We start from the raw sequence: 21,377 nt of genomic DNA, 5'->3' as shown, positions 1-21,377 counted from the left end.
AGTTGACTGTGCCTTTAAACAGCTTGGAAAATTCCAGAAAATGATGTCATGGCTTTAGATGCCTCTGATAGGCAAATTGACATGATTTGAGTCAATTGGAGGTGTACCTGTGGATGTATTTCAAGGCCTACCTTCAAACTCAGTGCCTCTTTGCTTGACATCATGGGAAAATCAAAATAAATCAAGTCTGGATCATCGTTCGGAGTAATTTCCAAACGCCTGAAGGTACCACGTTCATCTGTACAAACAATAGTACGCAAGTATAAACACCGTGGGACCACGCAGCTGTCATACCGCTCAGGAAGGAAACACATTCTGTCTCCTAGAGATGAACGTACTTTGGTGCGAAAAGTGCAAATCAATCCCAGAACAACAGCAAAGGACCTTGTGAAGATGCTGGAGGAAACAGGTACAAAAGTATCTATATCCACAGTAAAACGAGTCCTACATCGACATAACCTGAAAGGCCGCTCAGCAAGGAAGAAGCAACTGCTCCAAAACTACCAAAAAAAGCGAGACTACGGTTTGCAACAGCACATGGGGACAAAGATCGTACTTTTTGGAGAAATATCCTCTGGTCTGATGAAACAAAAATAGAACTGTTTGGCCATAATGACCATCGCTATGTTTGGAGGAAAAGGGGGGATGCTTGCAAGCCGAAGAACACCATCCCAACCGTGAAGCACGGGGGTGGCAGCATCATGTTGTGGGGGTGCTTTGCTGCCTGCAAGTGAACCAGGAGGGACTGGTGCACTTCACAAAATAGATGGCTTCATGAAGGCGACAAATTATGTAGATATATATTGAAGCAACATCTCAAGACATCAGTCAGGAAGTTAAAGCTTGGGTCTTCCAAATGAACAACGACACCAAGTATACTTGCAAAGTTATGGCAAAATAGCTTAAGGACAACAAAGTCAAGGTATTGTAGTGGCCATCACAAAGCTCTAACCTCAGTCCCATAGAAAATTTGTGGGCAGAACTGAAAAAGCGTGTGCAAGCAAGGAGGCCTACAAACCTGACTCAGTTACACCAGCTCTGTCATGGAGGAATGGGCCAAAATTCACCCAACTTATTGTGGGAAGCTTAATGAAGGTCACCCGAAACGTTTGACCCAAGTTAAACAATTTAAAGGCAATGCTACCAAATACTAATTGAGTGCATGTAAACTTCTGACCCACTGGGAATGTGATGAAATAAATAAAAGCTGAAATAAATCATTCACTCTACTATTATTCTGACATTTCACATTCTTAAAATAAAGTGGTGATCCTAACTGACCTAAGACAGGGAATTAATTTTTACTAGGATTAAATGTCAGGAATTGTGAAACTGAGTTTAAATGTATTTGGCTAAGGTGTATGTAAACTTCTGACTTCAACTGTAGGTCCTGGATGACAGGAAGTTTGGCCCCAGTGATGTACTGGGACATACGCACTACCCTCTGTAGCGCCTTACGGTCAAATGCCGAGCAGTTTCCATAAGAGGTGGTGATGCAACAAGTCAGGATGCTCTCCATGGTGCAGCTGTAGAACTGTTTGAGGATCTGGGAACCCATTCCAAATCTTTTCAGTCTCATGAGGGGGAAACGGTGTTGTCGTACCCTCTTCACGACTGTCTTGGTGTGTTTGGACCATGATAGTTCGTTGGTGTTGTGGACATCAAGGAACTCAAAACTATCGACCCGCTCCACTACAGCCCCGTCGATGTTAATGGGGGCCTGTTCGGCCCACCTTTTCCTGTAGTCCACGATCAGCTCCTTTGTCTTGCTCACATTGAGGGAGAGGTTGTTGTCCTGGCAGTGTCTCTGACCTCCTCCCTATAGCATATCTCATTGTTGTCGGTAATCAGGCCCACCACTGTTGTGTCGTCAGCAAACTTAATGATGGTGTTGGAGTCGTGTTTAGCCACGCAGTCGTGGGTGAACAGGAAGTATTTTTGGTCGCAGGTTCAGGAATGGCTTAAGAATTGCAACATTTACCTGAAGCTAACTCTGCAAATAGCACTGCTGGGTGACTTGAAAAGCCATAGTCAATTGATCATATATTTTAATAATAGAGTTAGTAAATATTTATCTTCAATTTACAATCTGTAAAAACTGAGAATAGAAAGGTTGAGAACTTTTGTTAAACAGCACAGTTGAAAAATATATGGCAATTAGAAATCCAAACTGGATGGTTTTCAAGGATAGATGGGAAGAGCTGAGGGTAGCTGAAGGATGGGACTAAAAACAATCCAAAAATATAACTAATGTTAAATATACAGTGTCCGTAAAATGTACACTACATCAGTGGCGGATTTAGTTATTGGCGACATGGGCAGCCGCCCAGGGCGGCTTCTTGCCGAGGGTGGCACGGGGCAACCGCACCAAAAATGTTTTGTTATGGTGACATTTGCGCCATCGGTTTTCTATCGCTCATTTGCACGTCACGTCAATGATATCATGTCAATTAACCTTGTTGGAGTGGGCACCCTGATTCTAGTTTGTGAGCTAGGCAGGCTACTGCCTGGGAAGGTCTCCCACTCAGAAGTACAAGATTGGGAGGGGGCGGGGGAAGGTTGACCTCAGGTCTCCCCACTTCATTCATAATACTGTGAATATATAGTTTCACAGACATATTGTTGCATTTTTTTCTGCTTTGTGTGAAATCGTTAAGAATAACATAAAACCAGTCTGCACACCAGCAAGGTGAATTGGTTTAGTCTTGACTCTTGGTTGACAGTGTCAGTGGATGGGTAATGTATTGATGCTCGAGTGCCAAATCAACACATTTGTTTCTATTTGTCTTTGTTACATCTTTTTTTGGTATATATTTTTATCTTGATATAGTTTAAAATGTTATGATTATTTATGTGTTGTTCCAAATGTCTAAATAAAAATTACAGTTAGTGCAGAATGGTGCTTTTTATGTGAGGGGGGGGGGCCTGAAGAGGGGGTTCGCCCAAGGAGCCATACAAGCTAGAACCGCCACTGCACTACGTAACTGACTGGCTCGCAGTTGGTGTTCCAATTCATCCCAAAGGTGTTCGATGGGGTTGAGGTCAGGGTTCTGTGCAGGCCAGTTAAGTTCTTCCACACCCATCTCAACAAACCATTTCTGTGGGGACCTCACTTTGTGCACGGGTGCATTGTCATGCTGAAAGAGGAAAGGGCCCTTCCCCAAAATTGCCAGGGTTAGAGGTTCCAAAACCCTTCTATGGATTATTTCTATGGTCACAACGTAAGCTGTTCCACAGAAGAAGGAGCGATAGGAGTGTGGGGAAAAGGTGCTTGTGCTTTGATAAACACACCAAAGGCGGCATTAAGGAGAAGTAATCAAATGAGAGTTGCACTTCTAAAAGCCTATTTCACACCAGAGCCTGCTGAATTTGCGAGAAACTTTTTTTCGTTTTGATTTCGGCACAAATGAAAATGTAGCACAGACCAGCCCATGAATTGACTTTCCAGCATTGTCTCAACGAAGAGTTTGGTGTTCCATTAGCCATCTGCGACATGCACGCTCAGTTACAATCCTGCTGTAGTTAGCCGCAGGCGGACGAGCAATATCCACCGTCATAGTACAGATTAAACCTAGGCTGGAAAGTGAATCCAATGATGTGGGGATTTATTTTTATTTCACATTGAGTTCACAATAGTTGACAACTCAACCAAATGTAAATCAAAACTAGATGTTGAACTGTGTCTTAGATGTTGAACTGTGTAAGTGACGCCTTTGAACATCACTCACATGAATCATGGAGGAAAGAATAAGGGCTTTGACTGAGAGGCATTGTCAAATGACAATGGGGGTTTAGAGAGTCAGGGACATAACTCACAGTTGTTGGGAGATGTGTCGTGAATCAGTACAATGACTAGGCCAGGTTGAGGATCTTGACAACACTTCAACTCTGGCAAGAGGTTTTACATTTTTTACCTAAAACAGCAGGTGACACGGCTGGAGACTGATCTGATAGTCTTTAATAAAGCATCTGAAAAGATAGAGGCCAGCTATCCCGTGGAGCTGGTAATGCAAGAAATTGACAAATAGGGAAAGGTGCTAAAATTCACAAGCTGACCCAAAACCACTTAGATTGATGCTGTAAGGCCAAGCCTATATACACTGAAACACAAATATAAATACATGTAAAGTGTTGTCCCATGTTTCATGAGCTGAAATAAAAGGTACCAGAAAGATGCACAAATTTGTTTAGATCCATGTTAGTGAGCATTTCTCCTTTGCCAAGATAATCCATCCACCTGACAGGTGTGGCATATTAAGAAGATGATTAAACAGGATGATCATTTAACAGGTGCACCTTGTGCTAGGGACAATAAAAGGCCACTCTAAAATGTGCAGTTTTGTCACACAACACAATGCCACAGATGTCTGAAGTTTTGAGGGAGTGTGCAATTGGCATGCTGACTACAGGAATGTCCACCAGAGCTGTTGCCAGATAATTGAATGTTCATTTCTCTACCATAAGCCACCTCCAACGTTGTTTTAGAAGATGTGGCAGTATGTCCAACCGGCCTCACAACCGTAAAAAAGTAAAAAGATAGTAAAAAGAAAGAAAAACCGTTGAATGAGTAGGTCTGTCCAAACTTTTGACTGGTACTGTATGTCTATGATCTTACAAGTTATGTTGTATTGAATTCTGTAATGTAAGATGGCAGTAATGGCCAGATGTTATTGAATTTACAAAGGGTTATTTACAAGTAGCCTCTGTGTTTATTTCATGATGAAGTCCAATTAATATAAACGTTCTATGATGTGAAAAGAGGAAATAAATATTCAATCCCGATGATTGAAAGACACTTTGGGGAAAGCTGAGACAATTAAAAAACTTGAACAGATTGATGCAAAATGCAATTGCGGGGGGAAAAATCTGTTTATCAAAAGAGTGCAGTTGAAATTACTTTTACGTTTTCTTTAATCTCATAGTTCATTTCTGGCAATATAGCCCTGTGAATGGCATCTAAAGAAAAATATATATATATTGCATTTCGCCGCAACAGAATTTTGGTGCAACCAAATCATGTGCTGGTGCCTCTAATTGAAAAAGTTATTGGCACCAGTGACATGAGTGGAAAGTCTTAGTCTGGAGCCCTGCTATGGTCATAAGCCTACTATATGCTTCCCAGTCAAAACAGTTCATGCATATTAGGCCCTGGTGGAGTGGTGCCAGGAAAATAACCTCTCCCTCAACGTCAACAAAATGAAGTAGCTGATCGTGGACTTCAGGAGACAGCAGAGGGATCACACCCCCATCCAGATCGACGAGGAGCGGAGAGGGTGAAAAGCTTCCAGTTCCTCGGTGTGCACATCACTGACAACCTGAAATGTTCCATCCACACAGACAGGTGCAACAGCCTTTGCTCGTTTTTCATGCAAAGGTATGTTAAGGAAGTATGCGAGCACAGACGTTCACTTCGCTTAGCCGAGTTCTTATAGGAGCAAACCTACAGTATGTATGCAGATGACTTTACAGGTTCTATTGTATTGATTACTGTAATGTAAAATGGCAGGGGTGGCTTGATTCAGCATAGGCTCCCGAGTGGCGCAGCGGTCTAAGGCACTGCATCTCAGTACTAGAGGCATTACTATAGACCCTGATTTGATTACAGGCTGCATCACAACTGGCCGTGATTGGGAGTCCCATAGGGCGCACAATTGGCCCAGTGTCGTCTGGGTTAGGGTTTGGCCTGGGTAGGCCGTGATTGTAAATAAGAATTTGTTCTTAACCGACTTGCCTAGTTAAATAAATGTTAAATAAAAAAGTAATACAAATCTGTAAATAACCCTATCTGTGTTAATCTATTCCATGATGTGAAGAGGAAATAAGAATTCAAACCTACTGATTGAGAGACACTTACAGTGACTCCAGAAACTATTCACACTCCTTTACTTTCTCCAGATTTAGAATGGATTTATTGTAATTGTCTTTTTGTCAACGATCTACACCTGAAGAAATATTTCTAAATATTTCTTGATTAGATAAGTATTCAACCCCCTGAGTCAAAACATGTTAGAATTCCCTTTGGCAGTGATTACAGATGTCAGTCATTCTGGGTAAGCCTAAGAGCTTTGCACACCTGGATTGTACAATACTGTATTTGCCCATTATTCTTTTTTTTTTTATTCTTCAAGCTCTGTCAAGTATGTTGTTGATCATTGCTAGACAGCCATACATTTTCAAACCGATTCATGTCAAAACTGTAACTAGGCCACTCAGGAACATTCAATTTCATTTCGGTAAGCAACTCCAGTGTATACAGTTGAAGTCGTAAGTTTACATACACCTTAGCCAAATACATTTACATTTCACAATTCCTGACATTTAATCCTAGTAAAAATTCCCTGTCTTAGGTCAGTTAGGATCACCACTTTATTTAAAGAATGTGAAATGTCAGAAAAATAGTAGAAAGAATGACTTATTTCAGCTTTTATTTATTTCATCACATTCCCAGTGGGGCAGAAGTATACATACACTCAATTAGTATTTGGAACGTTTCGGCTAGTCTTCCACAAGCTTCCCACAATAAGTTGGGTGAATTTTGACAGAGCTGGTGTAATGGAGTCAGGTTTGTAGGCCTCCTTGCTCGCACACGCTTTTTCAGTTCTGCCCACAAATCTTCTATAGGATTGAGGTCAGGGCTTTCTGATGGCCACTCCAACACCTTGACTTTGTTGTCCTTAAGCCATTTTGCAACAACTTTGGAAGTATGCTTGGGGTCATTGTCCATTTGGAAGACTCATTTGCGACCAAGCTTTAACATCCTGACTGATGTCTTGAGATGTTGCTTCAATATATCCACATAATTTTCCTCCTCATGATGCCATCTATTTTGTGAAGTGCACCAGTCCCTCCTGCAGCAAAGCACCTCCACAACATGATGCTGCTACATCCGTGCTTCATGGTTGGGATGGTGTTCTTCGGCTTGCAAGCCTCCCCCTTTTTCCTCCAAACATAGCGATGGTCATTATGGCCAAACAGTTCTATTTTTGTTTCATCAGACCAGAGGACATTTCTCCAAAAAGTATAATCTTTGTCCCCATGTGCAGTTGCAAACCGTAGTCTGGCTTTTTTATGTTGGTTTTGGAGCAGTTGCTTCTTCCTTGCTGAGCAGCCTTTCAGGTTATGTCGATATAGGACTCGTTTTACTGTGGATATAGAAACTTTTGTACCTGTTTTCTCCAGCATCTTCACAAGGTCCTTTGCTGTTGTTCTGGGATTGATTCGCACTTTTCGCACCAAAGTATGTTCATCTCTAGGAGACAGAACGCGTCTCCTTCCTGAGTGATATGAAGGCTGCGTGGTCCCATGGTGTTTATACTTGCGTACTATTGTTTGTACAGATGAACATGGCACCTTAAGGTGTTTGGAAATTGCTCCCAAGGATGAACCAGACTTGTGGAGGTCTACCATTTTTTTCTGAGGTCTGGGCTGATTTCTTTTGATTCTTCGAGGTTTTCCAAGCTGTTTAAAGGCACAGTCAACTTAGTGTATGTAAACTTCTGACCCACTGGAATTGTGATACAAGTGAAATAATTTGTCTGTAAACAAATGTTAGAAAAATTACTTGTGTCATGCACAAAGTAGATGTCCTAACCGACTTGCCAAAACTATAGTTTGTTAACAAGAAATTTGTGGAGTGATTGAATAACGAGTTTTAATGACTCCAACCTAAGTGTATGTAAACTTCCGACTTCAGCTGTATCTGGCCAGACTCAAGCAGGTTTTCCTTTAAGATTTTGCCCGTGCTTAGCTCCATATCGTTTCTTTTCATCCTGAAAATCTCCCCGGTCTTTGCCGATATCAAGCATACCGTACCATGATGCAGCTACCACCATGCTTGAAAATAAGGAGTGATGTGTTGTGTTGGATTTGCCCCAAACACAAAACTTTGCATTTAGGTCAAAAAGTGTATTCCTTTGCCATTGAGTTTTTTTGCAGTATTACTTGTTGCACACAAGATGCATGTTTAGAAATATACTGCTCAAAAAAATAAAGGGAACACTTAAACAACACATCCTAGATCTGAATGAAAGAAATAATCTTATTAAATACTTTTTTCTTTACATAGTTGAATGTGCTGACAACAAAATCACACAAAAATAATCAATGGAAATCCAATTTATCAACCTATGGAGGTCTGAATTTGGAGTCACACTCAAAATTAAAGTGGAAAACCACACTACAGGCTGATCCAACTTTGATGTAATGTCCTTAAAACTAGTCAAAATGAGGCTCAGTAGTGTGTATGGCCTCCACGTGCCTGTATGACCTCCCTACAACGCCTGGGCATGCTCCTGATGAGGTGGCGGATGGTCTCCTGAGGGATCTCCTCCCAGACCTGGACTAAAGCATCCGCCAACTCCTGGACAGTCTGTGGTGCAACGTGGCGTTGGTGGATGGAGCGAGACATGATGTCCCAGATGTGCTCAATTGGATTCAGATCTGGGGAACGGGCGGGCCAGTCCATAGCATCAATGCCTTCCTCTTGCAGGAACTGCTGACACACTCCAGCCACATGAGGTCTGGCATTGTCTTGCATTAGGAGGAACCCAGGGCCAACCGCACCAGCATATGGTCTCACAAGGGGTCTGAGGATCTCATCTCGGTACCTATTGGCAGTCAGGCTACCTCTGGCGAGCACATGGAGGGCTGTGCGGCCCCCCAAAGAAATGCCACCCCACACCATGACTGACCCACCGCCAAACCGGTCATGCTGGAGGATGTTGCAGGCAGCAGAACGTTCTCCACGGCGTCTCCAGACTCTGTCACGTCTGTCACATGTGCTCAGTGTGAACCTGCTTTCATCTGTGAAGAGCACAGGGCGCCAGTGGCGAATTTGCCAATCTTGGTGTTCTCTGGCAAATGCCAAACATCCTGCACGGTGGTGGGCTGTAAGCACAACCCCCACCTGTGGACGTCGGGCCCTCATACCACCCTCATGGAGTCTGTTTCTGACCGTTTGAGCAGACACATGCACATTTGTGGCCTGCTGGAGGTCATTTTGCAGGGCTCTGGCAGTGCTTCTCCTGCTCCTCCTTGCACAAAGGCGGAGGTAGCGGTCCTGCTGCTGGGTTGTTGCCCTCCTACGGCCTCCTCCACGTCTCCTGATGTACTGGCCTGTCTCCTGGTAGCGCCTCCATGCTCTGGACACTACGCTGACAGACACAGCAAACCTTCTTGCCACAGCTCGCATTGATGTGCCATCCTGGATGAGCTGCACTACCTGAGCAACTTGTGTGGGTTGTAGACTCCGTCTCATGCTACCACTAGAGTGAAAGCACCGCCAGAATTCAAAAGTGACCAAAACATCAGCCAGGAACCATAGGAACTGAGAAGTGGTCTGTGGTCCCCACCTGCAGAACCACTCCTTTATTGGGGGTGTCTTGCTAATTGCCTATAATTTCCACCTGTTGTCTTTTCCATTTGCACAACAGCATGTGAAATGTATTGTCAATCTGTGTTGCTTCCTAAGTGGACAGTTTGATTTCACAGAAGTGTGATTGACTTGGAGTTACATTGTGTTGTTTAAGTGTTCCCTTTATTTTTTTGAGCAGTGTATTTTGTATTCAGTATAATTGTATTCTTTTCACTGTCATTTACAGTATATTATTATTGTGGAGTCACTACAATGTTATTGATCCATCCTCAGTTTCCTTCCTGCCCTGCAGCTCAGTTCTAAAGGACGAATATCTTTGATTTGTCTGGGTGGTTTAATACATCATCCACAGCATAATTATTAACTTTACCATGCTTAATGTGATATTCAACGTCTAATTTATTATTGTTACTCATCTACCAATCATTGCCCTTCTTTATGAGGCTTTCGAAATGCTCACTGGTCTTTGTAGTTGAATCTGTTCTTTAAATTCAATACTTCACTGAAAAAATAATTCAAAATTCAGGTCAACCCCAAATTATTTAACACAGTGAGTCCATGTAACTTATGTAATTTGTTATGCCAAACCTTACACCTAAACTAATTTTGGCTTGCCTAAACATAAGGGGTAATACTTGTACATATGAAACTACTATTTTAGGACACATTTGTATAATGTTCTTTTCACTTTGACATTACGGAGTATTTTGAGTAGATCAATGACAAAACAAAATCACAATTAAATCTATTTCAATCCCATTTTGTAATGCAACAAAATCCAAGGGGGGTGAATATTTATGATGCCAACTGTAAGCGGTTATTTTCGGGCTTCTAGGGAGATTCAGTTTGGTAAATGAGAGGTAAGGCTGTTGAGCCTGGTACACCCCTAACCTGATCTCTTTGGAATAGACAGGTTTGCCTGCTACTAAGGATTGTGAGAAATTTGTAAAAATACATTTTTTGACCATTGTGTCAATATTGCTCATTGGACCACCTGATTCATCTGTAAATAAAATCACTATGACTTCTACAACGGCTATCTAGATCCGCTGTCACTGCACACTTCCCACCTGCTCTCAAATCCACTTCTCTAACTCCCCTCCTCCATATTCTAAGCCCCCTCACTCCCCACTTTCAGAGAAGTAGTGTTCCTCCAGCTCTACAGAATCCCAATCGGCTGTGGAAGGGGTGCCCAATTGTTTGCAACACCTGGAGATACTGTATATAATAAGTAAACACAAGAAGCCATGTCTGTTTTAGAAGCTGACTACCTGGGCCTACCTTTCAGCTAAGTAGCTGATCCAGCTTCTACTGCCAGTCTGCCAGACTTATCACCATCAGGTCCGGGTAGAGTGGGATTGTTATGCCCACTTAGACTACAATGCAGGATTATCGGCAGACCTAGACCCTGTCATACTGAATGAGCCAAGACGTCCGACAATCGTTTAGACCAAGGAATTTGCACACAACGTGGAAATGTTGTCTGGGAAGGCAAAATCGTGGCATAAGATGGCTAAAATCATACAGTCTGCATGAACCTTTATCTCCCAAACAAGGTGGGATTGATTTCAGATCGGCACACAATTGTCGAAATTCCTCCCCTTTGGTCGTTGATAAGTCCGAACCAAATTGGAAGAAGGCAGGCAGGGGAGCCTTCTTTCTATATTTTGCTAACATACTCCTGCATAATTGCAAAGCTGAATCACCCTTTTCCCTTGAACTTCATCCTCTTCTTTTAAGTTGTTTTCATCTCCCCTTCTGTGTGCTGTACTCTCTCATCCTAGCCGCCAGAGAGCCTCTCATCCTAGCCGCCAGAGAGCCTCTCAAGGAGGTAGAGTGCATATAATCATAATTTGTCAAATGGTGGCTCGCATCGGCCGATAGATACAAGATAATTATGATTCATGTCTGGTGGTTGTTTGCGTCAGTCTCTGCAAATATCATAAAAACATTTTTGTTTTGCTTTATGCATGGTGGTATTCTTGGACAAATATGCTTGGTAAATGTCTCGTCAGTGCAGAGGACTGAGGCTTAGCAGGTGGCCATCTGTGCGACACAGATAGATGGTCTTGTTCCTAACAGTTGGGGAAAGTAGATAAGTCATCCCCATTGCGGTTGGGTGTATGAGTGTACGTGTTCATGAAAGTGTGTGTGTGTGATGGAGTGTGTGTATCCTGTGTTTCTTTGCAAGAGGCAGACACCTTGAGGGTAACAACATTGTTTGAGCTTTTTCAGGCCTCAACAGTTATTCATGTTGGGCTTCAGCCATCGAAATGGTAGGAGACCATCTGCAATCTTAAAGGGGCCATTAACCCTCTAGAATCTAAGCCCTATCTAAGCGGTGGGGGGGTTCTACATAAATATCTTTCACTGGACTTAGCGCTGTCACTCTCTCTGCACACTTAATAGAACACAATAATACAGTCACTGTTTGTAGGGCCCTAAAAAATCTGCGATACGGAGAGCACGGATGGAATCACGGAATCCAGACATTCAAACGGAATTCAACAATATAAAAAAAAAAATTCAACTTTGTAGGAAATCAACTAAATGTATTGAACTTATTGGAATATTTATAAACGTGCCCAAGATAAACATGACATGAACGAAATGGATCAGTGATTTGTATTTTCCTTCAACTTTCTGAAGAAGCAATGGCACAGGAATGCCCCTGTCTGTGGAAGCGCATGCCTACCAAGTTGTGTAGCCCGTAGCAATGATGCTAATAACAACCATCTTCTGATAGATTCCTAAAAACCTTCTCAATTAAATGTTAACTACAAAGTAGTCTATGCCTACCTGATAGAATATCATGAGTATCTGCATCAATTCATTGTTTAGCATACCAATTCCATTGACTCGTCAATCAGGTGCCATCCTTTTGAGATATGAATTTCCATGACCTCTGTTACTAATGACTCTGAGTGCTTAAGCGTAAACAACTACAGTATGCAATGTGAAAAATAAGTACTACTCCCATCAGTCAAATGATTCATAACCTGTGGGTAGCAACTACAAATATTTACTTGATAATAGATACTCTGGTCACAAATTTGTGGAGAATTGGAAAGTCTGAAAATCATTGGACTGCGTTTTTTGTCGTGGATTTTATTATATGCAAATGAACACATCTTGACACTCTAGACAACATGAAAGCAACCGGGATAATCTCGATTTTCAAAAGAGAAGAGCATAAAAAAGTGAATTTTTACAGGAATAAATGAAACAGTACTATATAACAGTTATTGAATGGTGGCCTTTGCCTGCCATTAAAGCGTTCGACAAAAGTGAATGTCATTACCTTGTCAATTGATTATTTCAAGAAACACATGCTCTGCATGCTAATATGTTCAATAGTTTTGCCTGGCACCATACAGGAGAATGTCAGGAGAACAAAATGTGCTCATCTTTGCTATTGTCAGACTTATAGCTGGTGAAAATTCACACTGTGTTTAAAAAAAATCTGTTAATTACTAATCCTGAATGTACCATTCTGTCATTGGAATGTACATTTGTGATGACACTCTCCTGTCACCATTCATTCTGGAAAAACGTTGGGAAGTTTGTGGCCTATTTTATGTGGGCCAGATGTAGCCAACTACTGTTTTGACGAAATGAAAGAGGACCCAAACCAACTCATTTTGGGTCATTTTGGGTTCCTCAGTGTCTGTGTGTAGTTAATGTACTGTATTTTACTCCTAAACAGCTCCTAGGAGCATTGTAATAGCCTAGTCTGAGCAAAGGAAGTGTGTGTGTGTGTGTGTGTGTGTGTGTGTGTGTGTGTGTGTGTGTGTGTGTGTGTGTGTGTGTGTGTGTGTGTGTGTGTGTGTGTGTGTGTGTGTGTGTAATTGTTTTCCAACCTTATCAGGACCCCAATGTCCTAACAATTCACCCAAATGTCCTAACAAGTAAGGACAAAAACAACTTGTGTGTATCTGTGCATCCAAGATATGAGTCACATTAATATTTCACCCAAAACAGAATGCAGATAAAACTTTGACATGACCAAGAGAATTACCCGCAAACTCTTCTTGGGGCCATTTGTTGTGCTCTTAACATATAAACTACCGTTCAAAAGTTTGGGGTCACTTAGAAATGTCCTTGTTTTTGAAAGAAAAGCACATTTTCTGTCCATTAAAATAACATCAAATTGATTAGAAATACAGCGTAGACATTGTTAATGTTGTAAATGACAGATTCTTTATGGAATATCTACATAGGCGTACAGAGGACCATCATTAGCAACCATCACTCTTTTGTTCCAATGGCACGTTGTGTTAGCTAATCCAAGTTTATAATTTTAAAAGGTTAATTTACCATTGGAAACCCTTTTGCTGTCACGCCCTGACCGTAGAGATCCTTATTATTCTCTATGTTTGGTTAGGTCAGGGTGTGACTCAGGTGGGAAAATCTATCTTTTCTGTTTCTTTGTTTTTGGGGCCGAGTGTGGTTCCCAATCAGAGGCAGCTGTCTATCGTTGTCTCTGATTGGGAATCATACTTAGGCAACCTGTTTTATTCCTGTGTTTGTGGGAGGTTATTTTCGGTTTAGCATTCTGTGCCTGACAGAACTGTGCGCTTTCGTTTTTTCGCCTTTTGTTATTTTGTTTGAGTGTGTTCTTGAAATAAAGTATCATGAACACTTACCACGCTGCGCCTTGGTCCACTTCTCCTTCTTACGACGAACATTATATTTGCAATTATGTTAGCACAGATGAAAACTGTTGTTCTGATTAAAGAAGCAATAAAACTGGCCGTCTGTAGACTAGTTGCGAATCTGGAGCATCAGCATTTGTGGGTTCGATTACAGGCTCAAAAATGGATAGAAACCAAAAACTTTCTTCTGAAACTCATCAGTCTACTCTTGTTCTGAGAAATGAAGGCTATTCCATGCGAGAAATTGCCAAGAAACTGTTAAATGGCTAACAACTACTGTTCTAACTCTCCCACAGACTATCCACACTGACTATCCACCATGAGTATTTATACATTCCTGCTGCAGAAATGTATACATACTCATGGTAATATACTAATGATAAAATATGCATATGCATGTAAACAGGAGTAATAGTGACAAATAGATGGATACTCATGGTAATGGAAATCAATAATAATTTAACAGCATCGCAGTGGTAGTAATACATCTAAACAATAATAATTTTAGCAGCAGCGTAGTTGTGTTTGGATGGGCATAGTCAGTGTGGATAGTCTGTGGGAGAGTTAGAACAGTAGTTGTTAGCCATTTAACAGTCTTATGGCCAGGGAATAGTCTTCTGCAAATACTTTGGCCTTTCTCAGACACTGCCTGGCATGCATCTTGGATGGCTGGAAGCTCACCCCCAGTGATATGCTGGGCGGTCCTCACCACCCTTTGTAGTGTCTTCTGAGCGAGTGCGGTGCAGTTGCCATATCAGACGTTGATACATCCAGTCAGGATGCTCTCAATGGTGCAGCTGTAAAAGTTCCTGAGGATCTGAGCGGCCATGTCAAATGGTTTCCGCTTCCTGAGGGAGAAGAGGCGTTGCCATGCTTTCTTCACGACACAGAGGAACTTGAAGCTTTTGAACCTCTCCATTGAGGCCATAATTGCTTCCCGTGGGCATATAATATTAAAACAACGCAGATTATGGAGAGTCTTACACACATCCAAACTTTTCACAGTTGCTGGACAAAAATCCAATATAAAAAAAAGGGAGAAGGTTCACTCAATGCCCTCCCGAATGGCGGTCTAAGGCACTGCAGTGCTAGAGGCGTCACTACAGTCCCGGGTTCGATCCCAGGCTGTCGCAGCCAGTCGCGACCGGGAGACCCATGAGGCGGTGCACAATTGGTCCAGCATTGTCCGGGTTAGGGGAGGGTTTGGCTGGCCGGGGTGTCCTTGTCCCATCACGCTCTAGCGACTCCTTGTGGCGGGCCGGGCGCATGCACGCTGACTCCGGTTGCCAGTTGTATGGTGTTTCACCTGACACATTGATGCGGCTGGCTTCCGGGTTAAGCAAGCAGTGTGTCGAAGCAGTGTGGCTTGGCAGGGTCGTGTTTTGGAGGACGTGTGGCTCTCGACCTTTCCCCCTCCGAGTCCATATGGGAGTTGCAGTGATGGGACAAGACTAACTACCGATTGGATATCACGAAATAGGGGAAAACCATCTTACAGATCGCATTCACACTTCTCCAGAAGTTGCATTGTATGCGTGCCATGGATGTTCTCACCACAAAACCAGGACAGTGAATCATTCTAGTAAATTTGGTTTAATAAAATTAAACGAAAAACAAGCACTGTTTTTTTTAACAATAAATACATGTCAAATGTAATGCTATCATAAAATTGCCAGCATAAAAAAAGACAATGCATTGCCTTCATTATAGTAGACCTAGCGTAAGGGTAACCTACAGAGGGTTTGGGTTTTAAAAATATGAAACGGAAAACAAACAATTGTTACAGGAGAATATGAGGTTTACCGGTATTCACCGAGGTTCTCATCTCTCGTTTCATGATGGGCATGGACACATTTAGCCTACATCATGGAGGGGATTTACGCATGTCCAAGGCATGGCTAAAATAATGTAGGCCTGCCTACAATACATAGATAAAAAAGGAATGTCAGCTCACTGTTTTGCTCCTCTCAAACTTTATATTTTAATATAGCTTGGGTGATTAAGATTTATTTCCGTCCGGTCTCATGACCCAAACACTTGATCAACTGTCTTGACTAGCCTACTTGATTACATTGGGCAGGACAAAAAGAAAGACTTCATTGAGAGAAGGGGAGGCTATGCTTGGTTTTTAATCAAATAAAACGAAATTGGGGAAAAAACATTCATGTTTTATGTTTCTTAATACTACGTATACAGGCACCAAATCCCATCTTGTTCCATGTGAATATGGGTGGTGTGCGACACGGGTAGCCTACAGATAGGCTGTGTTTCCGCTGTTTAAATTCATGCCATAACCAACTTCTTTACCGCTAAAACCAGCTATTGGTTGGTCTTAAATATCCCTACCAGCGCTGCCTAACATTAGCACTTTGGATCATGTTTTTAAGTACACGCCTCAAATATTTCCACCTCTCCCATCTGAGCGCAAGCTTGCTGATTTTAGACATAGCCGAACATGGCATTAGGGCTGGAAATTGTCAGGGCGACAGTTTTTATGTGACAAGATTGCAAACTAACGTGCGTTTGACACTAGCATCGCCTTAAATAGAGTCCCCAAAGTCATATCAAACTATTATACAAATTTAAAGCAATAGTGGTGTGTGGTCACCTAGATGATCATTTCAGCACCATTAGATTGGGACAGCGCCATCGCACAGCTTTGAGACAATCGATGTCCGATTTTAGTTTTCACTGAATTTCCGGTTGGATATTTGGAAACAATTAGGCTAAGTTAAAGTGAGTGCTCATGATCATCTTAATTCCCTGGTGTCACTGCAGTCCCTGGTTTGAATCCAGGCTGCATCACATCCAGCCGTGCTTGGGAGTCCCATAGGGCAGCGCACAATTGGCCCAGCGCCGTCTGGGTTTGGCCGGGGTAGGCTGTCATTGTAAATAAGAATTTGTTCTTAACTGACTTGCCGAGTTAAATAAAAAAAGATTGTAGTTTACTCATATATTAGCCGATCAGAATATTTTGCTAGCATGTTATGTAGCTTAACAACTGAATTTTGCTCTTCACTCACACAGTAGCCTGTCCTACTTCTGACCAAAAGCCTGTGACATGTCTGAATCAATGTGATTTTTTTTCACTAAATCGGTCTGTGTATTTGGTTAATTGATCTCTGGCTGGGCAAATGGAGGTGGTAGCTCATTTATTTCTGTGCTCATCTATCACTGACCAGAAACATTTAGCATGCAATAATGTAGCCTAAATCAAGTGTATTATCTTGCTCTGGACTCTACTTGCCTAATACAATCTAACCATCATCAAGCTGTGAGTGCGTGTCCTGTTTTATCTTTCTTAACGTAACTTTGCCTACTTTAATAGAATCAAACAGTCATTCATTCATTCTTTAACCTGTCTGGGAACCTAGTCAACAGCCAGTGGAATCGCGTTGCGCGAAATACAAATACCTCATAAATGCTATAACTTCAATTTCTCAAACATATGACTATTTTACACCATTTTATAGATACACCTCTCCTGAATCGAACCACGTTGTCCGATTTCAAAAAGGCTTTACAGCAAAAGCAAAACATTAGATTATGTTAGGAGAGTACCCAGCCAAAAATAATCACACTGCCATTTTCAAAGCAACTAGCATGCAACACAAATACCCAAAACACAGCTAAATGCAGCACTAACCTTTAACAATCTTCATCAGATGACACTCCTAGGACATCATGTTACACAATACATGCATTTTTTGTTCGATAAAGTTCATATTTATATATAAAAACAGCAATCTACATCGGCGCGTGACGTTCAGAAAATATTTTCCTTCAAATGCTTCCAGTGAATCAGCGCTACAATTTACAAAATTACTATTCGAAAACATTTTTAAAATGTAATATTGTCATTCAAAGAATTATAGATTAACATCTCGTGAATGCAACCGCATTGCCAGATTTAAAAATAACTTTACTGGGAAATCACACTTTGCAATAAACGAGGTGCTATGCTCAGAAAAATAGGCTAGGCGATACAGGTTAGCGCCATCTTGGAACCATCTAAAATCAAATATACTATTGTAAATATTCCCTTACCTTTGATTATCTTCATCAGAAGGCACTTCCAGGAATCCCAGGTCCACAACAAATGTAGTTTTGTTCGAAAAAGTTAATAATTTATGTCCCAATAGCTCCTTCTTGTTAGCGCGTTCCGAAGGCTACTCATAATGTATGAGGTGCGCCGGACTTGTCGTCACGAATGTGCAAAAAATATATATTTACGTTCGTTCAAACATGTCAAACGTTGTATAACATAAATCTTTAGGGCCTTTTTCAATCAGAGCTTCAATAATATTCAAGGGGGACGATTGCATTGTCTTACTAAACGTTTCGGAACAAAAGGGTACCCATGGGCACCCGCGTCATAGTAGTAATGGCCCTCCCCCTATGACCAACTTTCCAGGTCTCTCGTTCGGTCAGTTTCTACCGGGGAAGACTCAAACCCCTTTGTAAAGACTGTTGACATCTAGTGGAAGCCTTAGGAAGTGCTAAATGAATCCTAACTCACGGTGTGTTTCATAGACAAAGTGTTGAAGGTTATTCCACAAATCAGATTTCCACTTCCTGCATGGAATCTTCTCAGGTTTTGGCCTGCCATATGAGTTCTGTTATACATACAGACACCATTCAAACAGTTTTAGAAACTTTAGAGGGTTTCTATCCAAATCTACTAATTATATGCATATTCTAGTTACTGGGCAGGAGTAGTAACCAGATTAAATCGGGTACGTTTTTTATCCGGCCGTGCAAATACTGCCCCCTAGCCCCAACAGGTTTTAAATAAAATCAAGCAGAGAGAGAGCCGTAGTAGGCTAAAAAGGTACGCAGACACATAGTTCATTTTTTATTCAGACAGCACGGCAAGCCCGAGTCCCGCCCTGCACGAATCAATTCACAGAATTGTGTTGGGCTGAAAATGAGAACTCTAGTGGGGATTAGACTGGAACAAGAACAAGTTGAAAGTGACTGTGAAGATGAGTGTCCGTGCGTGTGTGCTTGGTCTTACTTTTCTTGTGGGGACCAGAAGTCCTCACAAGGATGATAAAACAAGGAACATTTGGACAAGCGGGTACATTTTGCCGGTCTTCACAAGGCTTAGAGGCTTAGAGGTTAGGTTAAGAGTTACAATTAGAGTTAGTGGTTAAGGATAGGGGTTAGGGAAAATAGGACTTTGAATAGGAATAAATCAGGTCTGCACAGGGATAGTAAAACAAACGTATACTGTCTGTTTTGGTGCATGTATGTTTGGGTATGTGCCTGGGGCTGTGAGTATGTGTGTTTGCTGTATATGGTGTATAGGCCCGAACTTGTACAGAAGTAGGATCTTTGATCACCCTGTTGGAAATGTTTTACTTGTAATGTATTTGAGGTTTAAAAAGGCTTCTGAAGTTTATAATTTCCACTTTGAAATGTCAGACTAAATTTACTGAAAATGTATCAACCCCTACAAAAATGTCCATTCATTATAATGCACATATTAATTCACATTTCCTGTTCTTGAACGATTATTTTCCTGCTGTAGCAAACTGGCTCAAATTACAATCCCACATCCATGCTGAAATTTTCAAATATGTGACAGTCGTGATTGATGATGCTGCAGTAGGTTGAAGGGCAGCACAAACAGCATAACCATTTGCACTGGTAATGGGGGAGCTGTTAAAAAGGACAAATTATTCCTTGTTAACATAATGACTTCTTTCTGTGTTTAAGGAAGTAAAAAGTAAAAATAAATATGGATCTATTGAGATGGTTTGTCCTAAAAGCTTGTAGTATTTATACTGAACAAAGATATAAACTCAACAATTTCAAAGATTTTACAGAGTTACAGTTCATATAAGGAAATCAGTCAATGGAAATAAATAAATTAGGCCCTAGTCTATGGGTTTCACATGACTGGGAATACAGATATGCATCTGTTGGTCACAGATACCATAAAAAGAAAAGGTGGGGGCGTGGATCAGAAAACCAGTCAGTATATGATGTGACCACCATTTGCCTATTGCAGCTTCAATACATCTCCTTCACATAGATTTGATTACGCTGTTGATTGTGGCCTGCGGAATTTTGTCCCACTCCTCTTCAATGGCTGTGCAAAGTTGCTGGATATTGGGCGGCAACTGGAACACGCTGTCGTACACGTTGATCCAGAGCATCCCAAACATGCTCAATTGGTGACATGTCTGCTCAGTATGCAGGTCATGGGAGAACTGGGACATTTTCAGCTTCCAGGAATTGTGTACATATCCTTGCGACAAGGGGTCGTGCATTAACATGCTGAAACCTGAGGTGATGGCGGCGGATGAATGGCACGACAATATGCCTTAGGTTCTCGTCATGGATTCTCTGTGCATTCAAATCTCCACCGATAAAATGCAATTGTGCTCGTTGTGCGTAGTTTATGCCTGCCCATACCATAACCCCGCCGCCACCATGGGGCACTCTGTTTACAATGTTGACATCAGCAAACTGCTCGCCCACACGACGCCATACATGTGGTCTGCGGTTGTGAGGCCATTTGGACATACTGCCATGTTGTCTAAAATGACGTTGGAAGCGGCTTATGGTAGAGAAATTAACATTCAGTCCTCTGGCAACAGCTCTGCAGGACATTCCTACAGTCCGCATGCCAATTCCACACTCCCTCAAAACTTGAGACATCTGTGGCATTGTGTTGTGTGACAAAACTGCTCATTTTAGAGGGGCATTTTGTCCCCAGCACAAGGTTCACCTGTGTAATGATCATGCTGTTTAATTATCTTCTTGATATGCCACACTTGTTAGGTGGATGGATTATCTTGGCAAAGGAGAAATGCTCACTAACAGGAATAAAAATACATTTCTGCACAACATTTTTGAGAAATAAGCTTTTTGTGCGTATGGAAAATGTCTGGGATTTTTTATTTCAGCTCATGAAACATGGGACCTACACTTTAGATGTTGCGTTTCTATTTTTGTTCAGTGTATATTGGCAAACCCAAACTTAATTCCAGATTGATTTACCGAAATAGGCAATCTATTTATCTTTTCATGGTTCAATGAATGAGCCCTAGAAAGCCTGGTCCCATATCTCGTAGTGCTCCTGCCAACTCCATTGCTGTTATTGTCAAGCCAAACATGATAATTCCATAAGGAGTTGGCAAGAGAGCAGAAACCGATTGGCACCTCATCTAAGCCCTAGACTTCTTGAGTGAGACTCTGCAGTGTCAAAACTTGAGGCCTACTGGCTGATTAATGGATGTCAAGCTGATGTCAGGCAAAAAGTAGATTGTTCCTGCTGTAAAGGTATTACTTGACACCTTGGCATGTATCTAAATTATTAATAAAGTATGATACAATGT

General features: G+C 41.7%; 1 protein-coding gene across 1 annotated transcript in view; it reads left to right on the top strand.

Moving 5' to 3' along the window:
- Positions 1 to 21,377, top strand: part of rxfp1 (relaxin family peptide receptor 1) — a 114,474-nt gene that overhangs the window by 41,353 nt on the left and 51,744 nt on the right. The gene's annotated exons all lie outside the window — the stretch shown is intronic.

Source organism: Salmo trutta, chromosome 13 (assembly GCF_901001165.1).
Source record: "Salmo trutta chromosome 13, fSalTru1.1, whole genome shotgun sequence".
Taxonomy (NCBI): Eukaryota; Metazoa; Chordata; class Actinopteri; order Salmoniformes; family Salmonidae; genus Salmo; species Salmo trutta.
Note: the sequence above shows the minus strand (reverse complement) of the source record. Positions and strands in the feature narration are given on the sequence as shown.